This window comes from Balaenoptera borealis (genome assembly GCF_965194805.1).
Source record: "Balaenoptera borealis genome assembly, chromosome: 4".
Lineage (NCBI taxonomy): Eukaryota > Metazoa > Chordata > Mammalia > Artiodactyla > Balaenopteridae > Balaenoptera > Balaenoptera borealis.
In genome coordinates, this window is record NC_138861.1 from 37,005,459 (window position 1) to 37,025,086 (window position 19,628).

The 19,628-nt window shown below is 42.6% G+C and overlaps 1 long non-coding RNA gene across 2 annotated transcripts; it reads left to right on the forward strand.

Annotated features, from left to right (window-relative positions):
* The first annotated feature begins 5 nt into the window (after positions 1-5).
* On the forward strand, positions 6-17,062 carry LOC309627242. 2 transcript variants are annotated; one of them, XR_014243615.1, is made up of 4 exons: positions 6-278; positions 10,574-10,709; positions 11,306-11,386; positions 14,806-17,062. It is a non-coding gene; the product is annotated as an uncharacterized lncRNA (long non-coding RNA). The 2 variants fall into 2 exon arrangements; XR_014243616.1 differs by lacking the exon at positions 6-278 and adding an exon at positions 296-739.
* The last annotated feature ends 2,566 nt before the right edge of the window (positions 17,063-19,628 follow it).

The following is a 19,628-nucleotide window of genomic DNA, read 5'->3' on the forward strand; positions in this document are numbered from 1 at the left end:
CCGGCTGCGCCTCCCAACTCTCTGAAGCGGACGTTTGGGCCAGGCCGGCCGGCGCAAGCGATTGAGGAAGGGAAGCTGGCCGCCGAGTAGGACTGACAGACTCGCCACCGTCAAGACCTGTGGAACCTTAGGAATGACAGGGGTGGGGAGTGGCGTGAGGCGCCACAGCCTCCCAGCTCTATCAAGGGTCCGGCTCCAACAAACCTTTAAACACAGCCCCCCGCGCCCCTGGAATACATCCATGGAGAGACTCTTTTTGGCTTCGCCTTGAGCCTGCGGTAAGGGCTAGCGTGCGCTTGGGGCAGGGATTTCTCGGTCGGCAGCTGCGGCGGCGGGGTTCAGGTTTTTTTTCGGTGGCGAGCTTCTTCGAGGCATTACGACGCTTCCTCGACGCCGGCGTTGACGTGTACGCGGGGGGGGAAGGGGAGGACGCCGTCGGTCTCCTAGTCCCGGCCCGAGCCTCTGGAGTTAGCCATGGTCATACCCCGGCGCGAGAAAGTGGCACCCTAGTGCGGGTAGCTTTAGCCCCGGAAATGGGTTGAAAATTGGACACCGAGCCGACGCCCACATACGTAGCAGCGTTGCAGCCCGGGAGGGTGGGCGGTACCCCCAGGTCGGTCATCCGCGGGTGGGCGCCGGGCCCCGACCCCCTTCGCCATCACCAGCCCCGGAGTGGGGACTGCAGAGGTTCAGCCCCCTACCGGGAAGCGGGGACCACATCTTCCTTTGGGGATGGTGGGTGAGTGCTTGAGCTCCCTCCCTACCTCACAGCGAAGCTGACGGGGCGGGGTGGGGGGGGGGGCGAGGTAGGAGTCTGAGCTGGCGAGTCTGAAGCGTGCACGCTTTCTCTTGACCCCCAGAACTTGCCCCACCCAAGCAGCAGGGCAACTGTGGGAAGGAGGTCAGGATACCCAAGGCAAAAGTGGTGAGGGACCGGGTAGAGACAGGGCTTCTGCCTTCCATGCCCCACGTGCTAGATCCTATCCGTCCCCATTTCTCCCTTGAAGTGTTTTCTGCCAACCAGTGACATTGATAGTTTCATGAATGGACTTCCTACCCACAGACCCTGCAGGAACATCAACTCTTTCCATTATGCACCCAAATAAATCAGGCAAATGCTGTGTTACAGTTTACTAAGAACTCAGATCTATTTACAGCAGAATCAAACTCATGGAAATGATTTTTGTTTTGGTGGTTACTTAAAGGGAAAGAATACAGTGCACTGTGAATTCTGTATTAGTTTCCTGCGGATACTGTAACAGATACCTAAAACTGGAGGCCTTTAAAATAATGGAAATTTAGTCTCTCATAGTTCTGGAAGCTAGAAGTCCAAAATCAAGGTGTTGGCAAGGCCACACTAACCCTGGAGACTCTAAGGAGAGAATCCTTCCTTGTCTCTTACAGCTTCCGGTGGTTGCTGGCATAACTTGGCTTCCTTGGCTTATGGCCACGTCACTCCAGACTTCGCATCTGTCTTCACATTGCCCCCTGCTCTTCTGTGTGTCTCCTATAAAAACATTTGTCATCAGATTTAGGACCCAACCCGATAATCCAGAATGATCTCATTTTAAGATCCTTAACTGTATCTGCAAATATCCTTTTACCAAATTAGGTAACTGTACTTTGTTGACTGGTGTCCCCCAAATGTTCATGTCAATCCAGAACCTCAGAATGTGACCTTATTTGGAAATGGAGTCTTGCCCATGTAATTGGTTAAGATGAGCTCATACTATGTTAAGATGGGTTTAAATCCAATGACTCATGTTCTTATAAGAAGGTCACGTGAAGACACACAAAAGAGACATGAAGAAGAAATCATGTGAAGATGGAAGCAGAGATTGGAGTGATGTGTCTACAAGCCAAGGAATGCCAAGGGTTCCACTTTGGAACTAACCACCAGAAGCTGGAAAGTTGCAGAAGTGGGGCAACTGGAAGCTGTGGTAAAGGATTTAGATTTTATTAAACACAGTAGGAAGCCACTAAAGGGATTAAAACTAGCTAGTGAAGTCCTGTCCAGTTTTGCTGGAGAGATTACTTTAGAGGCAGTCTCTGAACAAATAGTTCAGAAAGAAGTGACTAAGTCAGTGGAGCCGGAAAAGGTAATTAGTATAAGAACTGTTAAGCAGGAAGAATCAAAAATAAATGACCAGTTGCCTATAGGGGAGTGGCGAAACAGTCTAAAATGACTCCCAGAGTATGTCTGTCAGACAGATGCTCGTGCCAGTCACTCAGCCAGGGAAACTTTATATAGTAGATATGGGGAGAAGATTATAAATTCAGTTTATATCTTGTGTTCAAGGCCATTGGAGCATACAAATAGAGATGTCCAGAGGGGGTAGGATTGATGAGTTCATGAGTACAGAGTTGCTGTAGCTCTGGGATTCTTCAACAATAGATTATGGAAATCATAGGCATTAATGTAGCATATATTTACTTTTATACTTTGTCACATTGGTTACTCAATCTCTGAATACAGTGCACTTACTTATAATTATGAATGCTTACTATGTGCCAAGAATAGGAGTGCACCTTGTGATTGAACGTATCCCATCAGGCTATTGAAAAGATTCAGTGGGACGTACGTTGTGTGTACGTTGCTTTGCGTGGAAAAAATGCTGAGTTATTCATTTATTCCACAAATACTTATTGAGCTCCTACTTTGTGCTAGGCGTTATTCCGTAAATACTGGGGTTACAAGGAAAAGTGAGAGACAAGGTTTCAGTTTTCCTTGTGTGTTCCAATATGACATAAAAAAGAAAATTAACAAGTAGTGATAACTGCCACAATGAAAATAAAACAGGTCGCTTGAGAAAGTAACAAGGAGGCTACTTTGAGTGGTCAGGGAAGGCCTTTCTGAAGGATGCCGTTTAAGCAGAGACCCAAATGATGGGGGAACATTCATGATGCTGATATCTGAGAGATAAGCACCTCAGGCAGAGGGAGAACTGGTGAACAACCTTTGTAAATGCCCTAAGGTGGAAATGATCTTGACATGTGTATTAAGTTTCCTATTGCTGCTGTAACAAATTAACTCAATGGCTTAAAACAACATAAATTTATTATCTTACAGTTCCGGGGCTCAGAAGTTCAAAATGGCTCTCACTGGGCTAAAAATCAATGTGTCCACAAGTCTGCATTCCTTTCTGGGTTTCTAGAGGAGAATCTTTCCTCTTCCTGCTTCTAGGGGCTCCCTTCATCTTCAAAGTCGACAACCGCCCATCCGGTCTTTCTCATGAAGAATCATTCTGGCACCGCCTCCCTCCTTCTCTTACAGAGACCCTTCTGATTCCAATGTGCATACCCAGATAATCCAAGGTGATGTTCCTATTTAGTTTAATCCTTAATTTAATCGCAATAACATAGTCACAGGTTCTGAGGATTAGCATGTGGTCATCTTTAGGGGCCATTATTCTACCTACTACCGCATGTTCATCTTTAGGGGCCATTATTCTACCTACTACCGCATGGTCATCTTTAGGGGCCATTATTCTACCTACTACCGCATGGTCATCTTTAGGGGCCATTATTCTACCTACTACCGCATGTTAAAGGAAGAAAGGCCAAAGGACTGGGATACAGTGTGCTGGGGAGCCAGAGGAAGCAGGGCCAGAGCCTTTGGATCATGTAGGTATTTGTAGACCAGGTAATAAAATTTAGATTTTACTTAAGTGTGGTGGGAAGCTATAGGAAATTTTTAAGCAAGGAAAAATCATTCTTAGGTCACTCTGGCTGTTGTGTGGAGGAGGAATTTTAAAGAAGATGGAAAAGGAGATAGGAGGCTTTTGGAGTAGTTAAAAGAAGAGATCCTGCTGGCCTGTGCTGGAGGGGCAGTGGTAATGGGGAGAAGAAAAGACAATCATTTCCAGTTATGTCACAGAGGCAGAGACAGCATTTGCTGTTGGACTGGATGTAGATGAGTTAGGGAAAGGAATCAGGGATTTATTATTTATTTAGCTAAACCTAAGGTTTAGCTAAATCCACTATTTATTTGGGTGAACATTGGTATCCATTTACAAAGATGAAAGAGATAGGGCAGAGCAGATTTAGTGAGGAAAATCAAGATTTATTTTGAGATAGCTTTGAGGGGCCTGTTAGAATTTCAGGTGGAGGGAATTCCCTGGCAGTCCAGTAGTTAGGACTCAGCCCTCTCACTGCTGGGGCCCTGGGTTCGATCCCTGGTCGGGAACTAAAATTCTATAAGCCACGTGGCACGGCCAGAAAAAAAAAAAAAGAAAAGAAAAGGAAAGAAATTCAGGTGGAGGGAGATCAGGCAGTTGACCAAACAGTTCACAGAGGGAGATCAAAGCTAGAGAGAAAAATGTAGGAGTCATAGGCGTGAGTGGTCTTTAAAGCCATGCGATTGGATAAGATTACCCAAACAGAAAAAAGTTTAAATAAAGGACTATAAGTCAACTACCACCAACTAGAAATCTCACCCTCTTTCCAGAAATATGGCCCCACTCGACTCAAAGATCTTCAATGGCTTCATATATCCCACAGAATAAAAGCTTAATAAAAAGGCACCTGGCAATGCACAGAAACAATTTAGATGGTAGTGTCCGGTTCAATAATCAACCCATGTAATTTATCACTGATGAATAATTTGTGAAAATTATATAGGGTGTGGTGATATTTTATATTTTTCTTTTGAGAAGTTAAGTCATTTGTATTCTTTTTAATGATTGGAAGTAATTACAAATTAAATGAAAAATCCATAAGGACATAATCTTCAACATGTCATGTAATCTTCCCACAAATGTATATAACAAATGCAACTGTTTTGATCAGAGAATACTTTTACACTAGTGAATATTGTTGGCTCCAAAATGTTACCATGAAAGGAAATGCTGACTTATTTTCCTGTACAGTATTCTAAATATAGCAAAGAGAGAGATAAATAGTGGCCTCGCCAATTACAGCAGAAAACTACCAATACATGCATAATTTGAAAATATATCGTAGCTAGCTAGCTAATTTCCAAAATAAATATCTGGTAGTCCGCTTCTCTGAGTGTTGCTAAAATGCTTTATGGAGGTAGAGTATTATTTTCTTCTTTGCTATTGGCTCTCCCTGGAACAATTCACAGACTAATATTAAACAGTTATGAAAACCAACTCAAATATAGGAGGCCATGCTTTACATTAGACTAGAAGTATAACCACTTCGGTTTTTCCTGCACAGGAATTTAGGCACTTAGCTCCTATTGTACTTGTGTTAATGAGAGTTATGCATGTAGATTCCCTCAATTTAAATGTGTTTCTGCCCTCTTCACATTGATAGGGACTGGGTTTGTCAGGTGGAGATGTAATGCTACTTTCTTTAACCCATAGTGGGTGAAGTGTCTCTTTGCAGAAGACCTTCTGCTCCTGTGGTTTGTGGAAACTCTCTAATAGTTTCTCAGTCTCTTAAGTGGAAATCTGTCTCAGGAAATTAAGGACAGAGAGGGGAGTCAACAGCCATGGATGATAACCTATGGGGAGGCCCAGTAAATAATGGAGGGAAATGCAGCCCAAAAGAGAGGGATCATTTAAGGCTATTAGATGACAAATCCACTTCAATGCAGTTTTTATACCTGTAAATATAGAAAAATGATAATGTTGACAACTCTTCATCACACAATCTGGGTCATTAATAAATGATGAAGGATAGAAAGAGTAAAAGAAATAAAGCTGAGACTTCCCTGGTGGCGCAGTGGTTAAGAATCCGCCTGCCAATGCAGGGGACATGGGTTTGAGCCCTGGTCTGGGAAGATCCCACATGCCGCGAAGCAACTAAGCCTATGTGCCACAACTATTGAGCCTACACTCTAGGGCCCATGAGCCACAACTACTGAGCTCATGTGCCACAACTACTGAACCCACGTGCCTCGAGCCCATGCTCCGCAACAAAGAGAAGCCACCGCAATGAGAAGCCCGTGCACTGCATCGAAGAATAGCCCCCGCTGGCCTCAACTAGAGAAAGCCCGCACGCAGCGATGAAGACCCAACACAGCCAAGAAATAAATAAATAAATTTATTTATTTAAAAAAAAAGAGCAAAGATCTAAAAGAAATTCAGAGAGCCTTAAGTCTCTGTGATGTGGAGACCTGTGTGTATTACACTAGTTTCATGGAGTTCCCCAAAGCTGCACGTTTCATAGAATTGATTAATATAAAGGCTGTGTACGTAATTAGAATGGGTGCTAGGACCCATTCTTAGTGGCAAAACTCCTGATTCCAGCTGGGCACATGGCCACCAAATAAAGATTACAACTTCCTTTGCAGCTAGTAAATGGGCATGAGACTAAATTCCAGGAATAGAATGTGATTGGAAGTACCTGATTTCTAGGATGATTCTTATAGGAAGGCAATGTTCACTTTATACCCTTCTTCTTGCTGGCTATGATGCAGATGTAAAGGCTAAAATCCCAGGAGCCAGCTTCCACCAAGACTGGCAGAGTAGCAAGACAGCGGGTGCATCTTGGAGCTACCATAGTAGCTCTAGACCAGATTGTATGTGTGTAAGTGAGAAACAAACTTCTATTGTGGTCATTACTATTATTGTGAGTTTTCTGTTGCTTATAGCCAAGCCTAATTTTAATTAATATGCCATACATTTTTGAAAACTTGAAAAGTAAGCAGTGATCTCTTGACCTAATGAGTGATCAAAAAAGTGAATTGCTAACCCTAATGCCTAATTGCTTGCTTTCCGCTCATACAATCTTTTGAATTTACACATAGTAGAAACTGAATCATCAGTGATAAATTAATTTTTTTTGTTTGTTTTGGTTTTATTTTTCTACATAATTTATTGTGAGGTTATCAATGTCAGATAAAATATTGATTTTCATCACTTGCTTCTGTTCATCTGTTCTGATCCAGTTCCTCATTTTTCCTTCTAAAACATTGCGTGCCACACTCGAGATAATGAAGAATTTCTGAACACCACAGCTAAGAACCTGGACATTCATCTGTAGCTACCTATGTGCTCCTTACATGCAGCTGTGGTCCTAGTGCTTTTTTCACAGCTCTCCTCTATGACAAGTCCTTGGAAAACATCCCAATGACCTTCATGCATCTTCAAAACTCAGGCTTTGTTGCACCTTGAAGGCTCTCCTGCTGCCTGGCTGATGTGACTGATGGTGCCTCATACACCTTCCTTCCTTGGCAGCTTTGCAGAAAAGCAATAGACTATTAAGTAGGAAACTAAGACTGGAGTTTGCTGTTGTGATTGGCCTACCTGTCTTGGTGGATCCAATTTGTGCATACTGTTTGGAGGAAGAAAAAGTTTGACCTAGGGGCCAGAAGCTGTATCTGAAGACACTTTAAAGCCACACTGGCCAGGCATCTATAAATATTATTTTTGAATACACTGCATCTCCTAGCATCATTTTTGAGGCTGACTCATGATCTCTTAAGTGGCCTGGGTACTGGTATTGAAACTCTTGAACAGTGAGGAGGAAAACAGGTGCCACTACCATTCTCCGAGGAAAGTGTCACTTTATTCTTCGACTGGAAGGGCTGTGGCAATTGTGTTTCCCTAGAAACAAAGGATTGAATAACTGGACCAATGGCATGTCCTAATTCGTTCAGTTGATCAAAGTGGAGCTCTTAAATTCACATCTCCAAATTACTAGCCTAGTATTTCTCTTATACCAGCAGTGAGCAAACTAAAGCCCACACCTTGTGTTTTGTTTTGTTTGTTTGTTTTTTGTAAATAAAACAAATCCTGAGGCTATAAATAAAGTTTATTGAAACATGGCCACAGCTCTGCCTGTTTGTTTGGTATTATCTATGGCCGTTTTTCCTGCAAAGTAGGGTTGAGTAGTTGCACAATGATCTCCTTACCCAGCAAAGCCAAAAATATTATCTGGCCTGTTCCAGACATTTGTCTCTGTAATAAATATTTGCTGCCCTCTCCCTCCCCAGACAGCACTGCCTTAGATAAGAAAAACTTAAGGTTCTTAAGATTCCTCTTTGACTTTTAAGTCCCTCCTATGCTAAGATAACTCCCCACCTCTGTCTACTTCTGGGTGCAGCTGACATGCTTTGCTAGGGCATGAGTAGAAATTTATTGTCAAGTCTCACTGTCAAATTTGCCTGCAACACTTCCCGACAATATAAAGACCTGAAGCCAAAGATGGTATCTATACAACTTAGTACTTGCATCTAGAAAGTTATGTCCTTGGGTAGCCAGACGATGTCATGACGTAATTTTTGTTCCTTTCTGGAATGTAGAAAAAAATGCAGAGGAAATGAAACCAACAAATGATCAAGGAAAGAAACAGAAAAAGGATTCAGCTGACAATATATGGCTGAGGGAAAGAAGTAAAGTTAAAGATAGGACCATCGAAAATAGCATAGAAGAAAAGCAGTGCAAGGAGGTATATTAAGGTAGGCAGAAATAATTCCGATAAGGCAAATAGACTTTCCTGGTCAAGTCATTCATTTCTGGTTGAAAGTTATTCACATGTTTCTTCCATGTGTTGCAGGAAGGGGACCCCTTCCAGGGCCCGAGAGTGAGCTCTTGTCTAACACTTGGAAATGAATTGTCCGAGGAGACACACGTGCTGACAAAGCAAGAGACTTTGTTGGGACGGGGTGCCTGGATGGAGAGCAGCAGAGTAAGGGAACCCAGAAGAACTGCTCTGCCACATGGTTATCGGTCTCAGGTTTAATGGTAATGAGGTTAGTTTCCAGGTTGTCTCTGGCCAATCACTCTGACTCAGGGTCCTTCCCAGTGGCACGCGCATCTCTTAGCCAAGATGGATTCCAGCAAGAAGGATTCTGGGAGGTTGGTAGGAGATATGGACTGGAGTCTCCTCTCTCCTTTTGACCTTTCCCCGAATTCTTCTGGTTGGTGGTAGCTTGTTAGTTCCGCGTTCCTTACCAGGAGCTCCTGTTGTAAGATATCACATGCAAGTGGTTACTATCAGCCTGGCCAGGCTGGGTGGTTTCGGTCAGTGGTTCCCCTAACACAGGAGTGCTTACCCAAAAAAGATCAACCCTATTTGGATGTGTCACCATTTTCCTGGGATTTTAGAAATTTAAAACTGAAGGTAAAACTGATACCAAGCAGGACCCTGTGGGGCTCCTGGGCACAAAAGCCTTTCTGTGTCCCCCATTTCTTGATTATAGGAAATAGGCTTCATTCAGCCTCCGTGACCTTCCCTGAATTCCAGTGAGCAGGTTCAAACAGTTGCTAATCAGGGAAGGGAGGAGATGCGGAGACAAGGGAGGAACAGTTAAAAGAAACAATAGTGCAGCCTTGGGGCAGGGTCCTGGTTCCCCCTCAAGGATACACATAACACTATCTTTGAGCTGTTTTGCAGATGCTGAAACGCCCACCAGGTGGGAGAGGTTAACGGTTAATGAAGGTATACTGTCCACAAGCACACAGACCCCAGACCAGTTGGATCCAGAAGGTTGATGATACTGACTCCCACTTAACCACCAACCAATCAGAAATTGTCCACTAGCTGATCATGCCCTCTTTGAACCATTACTATAAAACTCCTCACTACCCCCTCCAGGTTGGGACACACAGTTTTAAGGGCATTAGCCCGCTGTGGCCCCCATGGCAAAGCAACAAATCTATTCTTTTCTGCTTCACCCAAAACTCTGTCTCTGAGATTTAATTTGGTGTCGGGGTACAAAAGCCAGATTCGGCTTCAAAACTAAAACAATTTTTTTTTTTTTTTAATTTTTGGCTGTGTTGGGTTTTCGTTGCTGTGCGAGGGCTTTCTCTAGTTGCGGCGAGCGTGGGCCTCTCTTCATCGCGGTGCGCGGGCCTCTCACTGTCGCGGCCTCTCTTGTTGCGGAGCACAGGCTCCAGACGCGCAGGCTCAGTAGTTGTGGCTCACGGGCCCAGTTGCTCCACGGCATGTGGGATCTTCCCAGACCAGGGCTCGAACCCGTGTCCCCTGCATTGGCAGGCAGATTCTCAACCACTGTGCCACCAGGGAAGCCCTAAAACTAAATTTTAAAAGTAAAAATAATTCTAGTCCAACATGCTGATTATACCAACAAGAACCAATTGTACACCTGCTGAAAATCACAGCATGGTGACAGAGCTGGGACAAGTAATCGGAGCCCTCAGTCACTCTGTGCTTTCTCCCATACACACTACAGTAGGACATATACCCTCCCAGAAAGCTATTTTAATGGTGAAAATTATTAGACACAGAATTCAGTTTGGGGAAAGAAAGTACAAAACCTTTGGAGATTTAGAGTTGTCTTAAACAATTGGAAGATAAGCCTTTAGAAGTTCCTTTGAAAGATAAAGTCAATTCCTAATGTACCTGTGCTAGCTGCAAAATGAATGAAATGTAACAGGACTTTGATAACCCAAATATATCTTCAGATTAAGAACAGAGAAGGGGAAAACTCCACTAATATTTTTCCTCTTTCCTCATGTGGTAAACAAATTAATAAAACAATTTTGAGTATTTTAATTACTGTAACTTTTTGATGTATTTCCCTGAACGGTGTGCCATCTTCCTTTTACCATCTACTTCCAGTAATTAAAATTTCTTATCATTTCTTTATTTCCACATTCTTTTTTTAAAAAAAATTATTTATTATTTATTTATTTAGTCTGTGCCAGGTCTTAGTTGCAACACGCAGGATCTTCGTCGCGGCATGCATGCAGGATCTAGTTCCCCAAGCAGGGATTGAACCCAGGGCCGCTGCATTGAGAGCTCGGAGTCTTACCCACTGGACCACCAGGCAAGTACATATTAACACATTCTTAAATGCCTGAGCTTTTATTTTTCTTAAAGTGATCTCAATCACTGTATTCCCATAGTCCTTTATGGAACAGTGTTAGAGAGTATGGAGTGTTTTAGAGATAGAAATGAGAATAAAAAGGTAAACCATGCTACTAGATATATAGGAATATTAATTAGGTCGTAATAATACTTAAATGCTTCTTTGTGGTGGCAATAGCACGTCTTCCTTACAAGTTCTCTTCTCTGTCTTACCTTGAGTGGCAGGTAATATTTTTTTTTTTAATTTTATTTATTTATTTATTTATTTATGGCTGTGTTGGGTCTTCGTTTCTGTGCGAGGGCTTTCTCTAGTTGCAGCAAGCGGGGGCCACTCTTCATCGCGGTGCGCGGGCCTCTCACTATCGCGGCCTCTCTTGTTGCGGAGCACAGGCTCCAGACGCGCAGGCTCAGTAGTTGTGGCGCACAGGCTTAGTTGCTCCGTGGCATGTGGGATCTTCCCAGACCAGGGACTGAACCCGTGTCCCCTGTATTGGCAGGCGGATTCTCAACCACTGCGCCACCAGGGAAGCCCAGGTAGTATTTTTTGTCTCCTCTTCAGCTGGGTGCCAGCTGCATTGTCTCAGTGGCCTTCCAAAGGAGACTGACGGAACTACTCCATAAATACTGACTGGAAGCCAGAGTAAGGCAAGAGGCTCTGTTTATTGGCCATTAGTCATCAATAAATAATAGCAGTGTTAAACAGTAAACACAGAGCTCTGAGAATATCATTAACATTACTTACAAAATAAATGTTTCTGTGATATATCAGCGTGTGGCAGTCAAATCCCCCGAGGGCTCTAGGACTGAATTTGTCATCTGCTGTGTTTTAAACTGAAATATCTTCTTAAAAAGCTCTTTCTGGCTCTCTGCTCGATTGACTTGGAAGAAGACTGGGATTTTCTCAAAGAATAAGATCTTCATTTCCTCTGGTTATGTGTCATGTCTTTATTGGGTTGACTTCGTGAAGAGCTGGGAATATCTGACAAATATTTTGGGTCCCTATACTTGAGATATATGTTATAGGAAGCATGCCTAACCCCACTGACTACCTAGCCCAAGAAAGCAAAGTATAAACCTTGGGGCTTTAAGAAATAACTAACCACAAGCAAGATATTGTAAATCTTTTTTTGTATTGCTTTCTAGAAGAACATGGGGATAAGCAATAAAAAAGTACTTTGTAAATAGTCTGTTTCTCTGCACCCCCTTTTCCTTGAAATCATATGCCTCCTCACTTGGTACCACGTTGCAAACAGCTGGAGTCTATCACTTCTCATGGTATTATTCCCACTTGTTGAATGTCCTAAAACCAAACACTCTAAAAGCAATAAAGAAGGAAAGAGTAAACATGTTCTAAATGATTCCATTTTCATGCTTTATGACTTTCTCATGATCATTTTAGTCATCTACCTGAAGATTTATTTTGAAGGCTAAGTGGTGATTACACAGATGAATCACCCATTTGAAATGCCTTACTTTAAAACACAAGAATGCGAGAGAGTGAAAACCTGGAGCCTTCAAACTCCACATCCACCATTTGAGTAAATTACCTGACCACAGTTATAGGTCTGTTTCTTCATTGGCAGAACAGAGTCGTCAAGGAGCAAGGTTGCTATCTGGCATATGTGAGTTCTCAAAAATCATAGGGAAGACATGATTTTGTTGTTACTTTTAAAAATTGTATAAAAATCTCATGCTATCTCAATTGAGAGGCACGTGACCCTCTTATTCCCCAGTGAAACTTGTTATGGTTAATAATACTTACTTCACAAGGTTGTCATGACAGTTAGATATAGATAAATTACCTAGCAGTAGAGTTAATGGTCAATAAATGTTCATTCTTATCCCCTTGTGTTTTGTCTTTCTTCCCATTCTATTTTGTTTTAATATTTATTTATTTATTTTATTATTTATTTATTTATTTTGGGTGCGCCTGGTCTTAGTTTCAGTGTGCAAGATCTTTAGTTGCAGCATGCATGCAGGATCTAGTTCCCCAACCAGGGATTGAACCCAGGCCCCCTGCATTGGGAACACCGAGTCCTACCCACTGGACCACCAGGGAAGTCCCTCTTTCTTCCCGTTCTTAAAAAGGAGAAAAGTCAGCAGTGATCCTAGACATGAATATTTGTGGAATGGACTTAAAAACAGAATAAGAGGAAAGTCTCAGACTTTTTAATGATAAACATAAAATGATAGCAAGACATATAATGCCTTTCTAATGCCTTTTGCACAGGGAAAATATACGATTTCCCTCATTTTGAAAACACAGACAAAGAAGCATCAAAATGTTAATACCTTCCCTGAAGTTACCTAAGATCAGATACAAAAAGAATGTCAAAATCTCCAAATTGAAATTCAAAATTCTAAAACCAAATACATTATTTTTAAGATATTATTTGGTGTACTGTATGTGTGTCAGCAACCAGTAGTGAAATCACTAGTTAATTTTAGGTTGTGATTTTCTTCTGTGCTTCTTTGTTTCTCTTCTTTTCTTTTTTTTTTTTTTGCCGTGTCACGCAGCCTTTGAGATCCTAGTTCCCCAACCAGGGGTCAAACCCAGTCCCCAGAAGTGAAATCGCTGAGTCCTAACCACTGGACCACCAGGGAATTCCCTCTTCTGTGCATTTTTAAATGGATATCTCATTACAGGTTTAGATCAGGAAGGCAACAGGGCCTAAAGAGACCCACAGTGGAGAGAAAGAATGAGGCTATAAGCAAGCAAGTACAGGTGCAACTGCCATGGCTGTCATGGTGGAGAAGCTGTTTTGTTTCAGTAGTCGGTATCATTCTCCTCTGCCTCTTACTGAACTTCCTGTGTTTCTATAGCTGAGTCTGTGAAACTTTATTCTCTGCTACTTTAGAGCCAGGTCCCACTTGCATAGTTGCCTGGGGTCTCTCCCAAGACTGCACTCTTCAAGACTGGTTCTCTTCCTAGTTCTCCCTATTGTATTTGCTGGCTTGGCCCTCTGTCAACTTACACGTGCTTCACTGCTGCCAGGTTATTGCCCTCTGCACCCAGGATGCTAACCGTGTGATCCCTGCTAGTCCTAGGACACCCTTTGCTTGATAGAGTATAAAACACATCAATGCCCTGTGACAGTGTTAGAACATCCCCCAGAATGCTGTAAGTGGGTGACATACAGTGTTTGCATGCAAAGATCTCTAAATATGTTCCAGGACGTGGCCTCATTCTCAGACCATGGCCACCTGAGGGATGAGAATTTTGCTCCTGTCTCCAGGTTGAAGGTTTTCCAGAGAGTCACTTTGATCTAGTTTCAGAGAGTCCCTGATGGGATAGCTTTAGTGTACCCCTGTAGCTTGGATCCTGCTGCAGTTCAGTATCCTCAAGATGTCTCTAATCCTAGTTTTCTTGAGATAGACATCCTTGGAGGTTCTAAGACCAAGCCATGCTTCCAGATGTTCATGGATCACAAAGAACACGGGACCAGGTCACTGCCTTTCGATGCTTCCAAATAGCAGAGTAGGATGAACCGTACACAACGATCCATGTGAACATTTAGCCTTATTTGCAGTAAGGACCCAGATAGGCCATCAGCCTGCTGCTACTTGGCAAAGTGCACTTCAATTTCAAGCTGATGGGTTTACTTTCCAAGGCTGAAATTGTTGTCAGCAATTTTTATTTTAAATAGAAGTTGCAGTCACTGGTCTTTTAGAATAAGTCATATTTACAAAGGTGCATTTTATAAGAACATCCTAAAGTGCTGTATGAATATCATTTCATTTATCTTTATGACACCTCTGTGAGGGAAAGTAGCCCATATCATCCTTCCCATCATCACCAGGCTTAGTGTTCAAATGAAAGCACACAAAGGCTTTCTAGAGAGCAGCACAGAGCTCACAGTGGACCCAAGAGTAGGCCTGTTGGGGTTGTATATGAATATTCAGCCTCCAGCAAAAGGCTTGGGGCATGATTCTATCAACCCAAGAAAATAACACTTTCTTAAGTGTTCTTAAGGGCAGAAGAAAGGGGTCTCACTACAAAATGTGCCCGTTGTGTTGAAGACACTTTCTTTTTGATTTCTTGTTTCTCTGGTTCTCCAGTTACCAGTTATTATTATCACTATAGAAAAAGAGTGGCAGGGAGACATGGAGCCAACTGGACCGTGAACCTGTGAAACTGCTGCAGGAAAGAAAGTGGGGTGCAAGAGGATGACCACGTCCCAGGTCTCAGGCAAGTCCCTGGATGGCTGCCAAGTGTGGGTTCTTGGCTTTGTGCAGGAAAGAATTCAAGAGTGAGCCATAGTAAAGTGGAAGAAGGTTTATTCAGGGAAATACACACTCCATAGACAGAGTGTGGGCCATACACACTCCATAGACAGAGGCGAGAGGCCCCAGGATACAGGATTGTCAGTTTTTATAGGGGTGGGTGATTTCATAGGCTAATGAGTGCGATGATTTTTCCAACAATTTGGGGGAAGGGGTGAAGATTTCCAGGAATTGGGCCACCGCCCTCTTTTTGGCCTTTTATGGTGGGCCTTGGAACTGTCATGGTGCTGGTGGGTGTGTCATTTAGAGGCTAATGTATTACAAGGAGCACATAAGGAAGCTCAAGGTCTAGTGGAAGTCGACTCATCCACCATCTTGGACCTAGTTGGTTCTAACCAGTTTATATTGTGTCCTCAACAGCTGTGTCATTCTTTTAAAGGTTGTGCCCTGCCCCCTTCCTGTCTTAAAATGTTGGTCCTGTTATTTGAAATACTCACCTGTCTCTAGATCAGAGACCAACATTTTTATTCGGCATCACTTACAAGTAATTAGGATAGTCCATTAAACATATCCTAAGAACCTTTTATTTCCAAGGGTTAAACGAGTCTGATTTGACTGTTTAGTAGAGGTCTTGATAACTGTACAGAGTGTTGACAAAAAAAGTTGGGAAGGGTGAAGGTAATAGAAATTTATCTCTTTCTTTTACTGAGAAGTAAGGAAAAGAGTATTGAGTATCTATATTGTACCAGTAGCTCTTTTAGATGAGCTCATTTATTCACTGAATTTTCAGAGTTATAATTACCATGCTACCTACCAAGAAACCATGGCTCAGAAAAAATAGATGACTTACTCAAGGTCACACAGTTAGTGAAAGTAAACTACAGAGTCTGGATTCAACCCAGGCCTTTCTAATTCTTTTTTTTTAATATAAATTTATTTTTATTTATATTATTTATTTTTGGCTGCATTGGGTCTTCGTTGCTGCTCACGGGCTTTCTCTAGTTGTGGCGAGCAGGGGCTACTCTTCATTGCAGTGCACGGGCTTCTCATTGCGGTGGCTCCTCTTGTTGTGGAGCACGGGCTCTAGGTGCATGGGCTTCAGTAGTTGTGGCACACGGGCTCAGCAGTTGTGGCTCACAGGCTCTAGAGCGCAGGCTCAGTAGTTGTGGCACACGGGCTTGGTTGCTCCGCAGCATGTGGGATCTTTCCAGACCATGGCTTGAACCCGTGTCCCCTGCATTGGCAGGCAGATTCTTAACCACTCTGCCACAGGGAAGTCCCCAGACCTTTCTAATTCTTAAACTCTGGTTAAGAGCTGCTTAGGGATTGCCCTTATATGCTAATGTGAAGTTACTCAAGAATATAGCAGAAATACTCTTACCAAGAATCAATTGTATTTGTTCCCAAACCAGCCTGTCTTTTGTACTTGTTATTTGAATTATGTTATTTAATTAAATAATTAATTAATAACACCCTTCTGGACTAATAAAATAAAAATACAGAAGAAAGAGGTTTATGTTTCTATGAAGACTAACTAGAATGCTTTGGAAATACAAACTGAGCAAGACCCTGTGGGCCCTTTTGGGTACAAAAGCCACTCCATGTGCCTCTTTTCTTGTTTGAAGGAAAAAGGCTTTCAGCCTCCTAGACTTTCTGTGGGTTCCAAGGGCAGCTTCAAACAGTTACTAATTAGGGGAGTGAGGGAATGCAGAAACAGAGGAAAGGCAGTCAAGAAACAATGGCTCAGTGATGGGGCAGGGTCCTGGTTCCTCCTTAGTGAATATACATAACAATCTGATATGTGTCTCTGAGTTCTTCTACAGGAACTAAGGCCCCCACCCAGGTGGAGGATGGCAACTTCAGGCTGAGCACAGGCACATAGACCCCAGACTGGTGGAAACCAGAAGGATGATTCCTGGAACACCGCCCTGTTGCCTCACTACCAACCAATCAGAGGAAGGTCTCACACCCTCCAGCCCCTCCCCCAGATCTTGCCTATAAAAACTCTTCCCCAAAACCCCCTTGGGGTTTTTGAGCACGAGCCACCCCTTCTCCTTGTATGGTCCTTGCAATAAAACTTCTCTGCTCCAAACTCTGACGTTTCGGTTTGTTTGACCTCAATGTGTGTTGGGCACACAAACTTAGGTTCAGCAACACTCTGTATTCTGGATTTCTTCCTGTTTTTATAGATATGGTTCATCTTCTCTTCCCCCAGTAGCTTTGCTCTTCTGCACAATTTCTACTCACTCTTCAGGACTCACTTTAGGTGTCTCCTCCTCTATGAAGTACTGCTGACGCCCCTGGGACAGAAAGTGAGGTCTGCCTCCTATTTTGTCTCCAACCCCCATACACCTAGCCTCTGATACGGGGAACACCATGTGCAAAGAAGCCAAGGAGAATTCGCCAACAATAGATGGAGAAGATCAAAGGTCACTGTGCTCTTGGGGAATCAGGTGTGCTGGACCAGTGTCTAAGCAGCTGCAGACTCGAGGAGAGCAAATCAGGAAAAAAAACCCAACAGTGGGACCCATCCTCCCTGCCTGAGCTATCCTCTGTGGAGATTTTTTTTTTTTTTTTTTTTTTTTTTTTTGGTTGTGCTGCGTGGCTTGTGGGATTTTATTTCCCTGACCAGGGATCGAACCGTGGTCCTTGTAGTTGAAGCTCAGAGCCCTAACCACTGGACCACCAGGGAATTCCTGCTCTGTGGGGGATTATCCCATAAATGCTGAGAATCCGTTTCTTTCTTTCTCTTTTTATTTTGGCCGCACTGTGCACTGTGTGTTTTCAGGATCTTAGTTCTCCGACCAGGGATGGAACCCAGGTCCCTTGCAGTGGAAGCACAGAGTCCTAACCACTGACTGCAAGGGAATTCTCTAGAATCAGTTTTAATCTTGTGCTTTTTATCAGAATCTTCTCTTTATTCACACTGAATATCACCTTATTTTTTTGTATTTATATTAATCTGCCCAGTTAAATTATCAAGGGGAAATACCAAAGGATTTACAATTTCCCAGCAGCTTGACCTTGCCTTTTGGCCTTCTACAAGAACTATAAATTCAGTCTGGCAGCAAAGTGAATTCTCAAGTTTTTCTTATGCTTATACCATCTCTAAGACCAATGTAAACTTGAAATTGGTTATTCTTAGTGTCTGGCATTTATTTCATGAAGGTGGAGCATATTTGGAAATTATCACTAAATTTAATTTTTCTCATTCTAAAACTATTTACATACGTATCAGCTGTTGTTAAGAGGCTCCATTTTTATATTCTTAAAATTGCACCAAGTAAACATTATATTTACATATAGTTGTATGCAGTAGTTTACAGTTAAGGAAACCACATGAATTCATTCACTTCTCATAGTGGCATAGACAGAGCAGGTATTATTTCCTCATTTTATTTAAAGGAAACTCAGGGTTGTCTGAGGTCTCTGCCCAGGCTTAGCATTGATTCAAAAACAAACAAACAAATCAAGTTATCTGGTTCCTGAGAAGAGCTGGTGCATAGGCAGTTGCAAGCATTCTTTTTTTCTAAGAAGGAAATGTATTGGATATAGTATTTTAAGCTTGGTAAAACCATTTTTCAGGTGTTAAAATCTATCGATAATATCAAGGAATAGAAAATATGGGCTCAAAATTAATTCTTCCTTGACTTCTTTATCATGACCTTGTATATAAGAACAATGGTTTTATTAACTAGACACATCTATCATTAGCTTATAAGAAGTCTGTTTTACCTCTTCAGCCATCTGAGACAACTTACATATAGAATTAAATATTTACAAAAAAAGAAATGTAAAGGTTTTTTCTGATTTCTCTAATTCTCAAAGTAGCATATCTACATTTTTAAATACTACAGAAGGAAATCAGGACAGTGTTTACATTTGTTACTATTTTTATGGCAATTAGTCAAACTAGGTGGAAAAAAAAGAACCTAAGATTTTAGTGACTAAAAAGTAAGCTCCAAGGAAGCGGGAACTTTGTCTCTTTGTTCACTGTCACATTCCAAAGGCCTTGAACAGGGCTGGAATATAGTAAGTACTTAATAAATATTTGTTGAGTTAATAAATGAACAAACAAAGGAAATAGACAAAGTCGAGGCTCGCAACCTTACGTTATTGGAGAAATAAAAAGAATTCATTTATTCGGCAAATATTGACTGAAGGCCTAAGAAGTTCTAGACAGATTCAGAGGCTCTGGACTAGGACCACCGTGCCCCTACGGCTGCCCAGGGGGAGGTGAAGCCGAATCCAGCCTCTGTACCCCGACACCAAATTAAATCTTGGTGACAGAGTTTGGGTGAAGTAGAAAAGAATAGCTTTATTGCTTTGCCAGGCAAAGGAGGCTAGAGCAAGCTAATGCCCCCAAAACTGTGTGTCCCAACCTGGAGGGAGTAGTGAGAAGTTTTATAGTAATGGTTCAAAGAAGGTGTGATCAGCTCGTGGACATTCTTCTGATTGGTTGGTGGTAAGTGGGAGTCAACATCATCAACCTTCTGGGGGTCAACCCCAACCGGTCTGGGGTCTACGTGCCTGTGGGCAGCATACCATTAACTTCTCCCACCTGGCGGGCGTTTCAGTATCTGCAAAACAGCTCAAAGATAGTGTTATGTGTATCCTTGAGGGGGAACCAGGACCCTGCCCCAAGGCTGCACCTTTGT